We start from the raw sequence: 1,490 nt of genomic DNA, 5'->3' as shown, positions 1-1,490 counted from the left end.
TAATTATAAAACTTTGTCACATCTAATCAGGCTGTCTTTTCAAGGATGAGGTGTTTCTTTAGTTTTTTATTTTTTTCATTTTTTCTTTTTTAAAAAAGCCAAGAGAGCAATTACTGGCAATTCAAAATCCACCTTTTATCCAAAAACATGTTTTGAATTTTTATTATTGAAATAATATAGGATTGAATTAATAATCATCCTAGTAAGAAAATGTATTTAGGATACATCCTTTCGTCTAGGATATACAATGTTGCATACAAAATTAACAAATAAATATGGTGCTGCTGATAAATTTTTACCTAATTATTCAATATATTTCTCTCCTTCAGAAGAAGAATGATTAAATGAATTAAACAACAGTTAAACAATTAGATTCAGGCTGAGCATCATGTGCACACTGTGCATACTTTTGTGTTTTCAAGGTCAATCATGGCACCGAAAAAATTAATTGCTTTTTAGAAGATGAAAAAATAGTGCTGAATCCTGAATAAATTTGTCAATAACTAGGGTACATTAAAAGTAACCCCCAAAGGTAGTAAAGTCACATTTTAATATGCATACAAGAGGTTATCTTTAGAATATCAGAGAAGGAAAAAATAAAATAAAAATAAAAACACCCCCAAACCAAAAGCATAAACTCAAATACAGTCCAAAGCAGAAACAAAAATAAGCCTCAAAAATTCTCCTTCTATTGTCATTGAAAGAAAACAAAAGAAGAGCCAGTTATTATTATTCTTTGTTGATTTTCAGAGATTTAATAGTTAAAACCAAATACCTTAATTTTACTCAGATTTCCTAACCTCAAACTTAGAACACAGCATCACTTTCCCCTTCAGAGTCCTACCAGCCACACACACCGGCTGCATCATTCTGTTCGGAACCCTCTGAACACCTCATTCCTTCTCAGGTCGTCTGGTATGTATTTCTGCTTATCTTTTTTAAGAATATATTTTCAGGACCAAAATTTTACGTATAATAAATATTGTTTTAAAACATAGTTTATTGTCTATATTTCTTGGAAGATTTCCATACTACTTTCCATAGAGGTTATACTAATTTGTAATCCCACCAACAGTGTATAAGTGTATCCTTTCCTTTAACAGTGTATCCTTTCTCTCTGCATCCGTGTCAGCATCTGTTGCTTTTTGACTTTTTAATAATGGCCAGTTTGATAAGGGTAGTTTACTTGGCATTTTCCTGATCATTGGTGATGTTGAACATTTTTTTCGTATGTTTGTTTTCTATTAGCCTGTCTTGGGCAAAACCACTGTTGCTCACTTTTGATTGGGCTTTTGGGCTTGTTTGTTTATCTCTTGCTGATTTGTTTGAGTACTTTGTTGATTCTGGATATTAGTCCTTTGTTGAATATATACTTTGTAAATACTTCTTCTAATTCTGTGTGTTGCCTATTAAGTCTATTATTACCTCCTTTGCTGTGTAGAAGCTTTTTAATTAATTAAGTACTATTTTTATCTAGCAAATCCACTGCT

The sequence above is a fragment of the Otolemur garnettii genome, unplaced genomic scaffold, assembly GCF_000181295.1.
Source record: "Otolemur garnettii isolate 467f Iridium unplaced genomic scaffold, OtoGar3 scaffold00183, whole genome shotgun sequence".
NCBI lineage: Eukaryota > Metazoa > Chordata > Mammalia > Primates > Galagidae > Otolemur > Otolemur garnettii.
Note: the sequence above shows the minus strand (reverse complement) of the source record.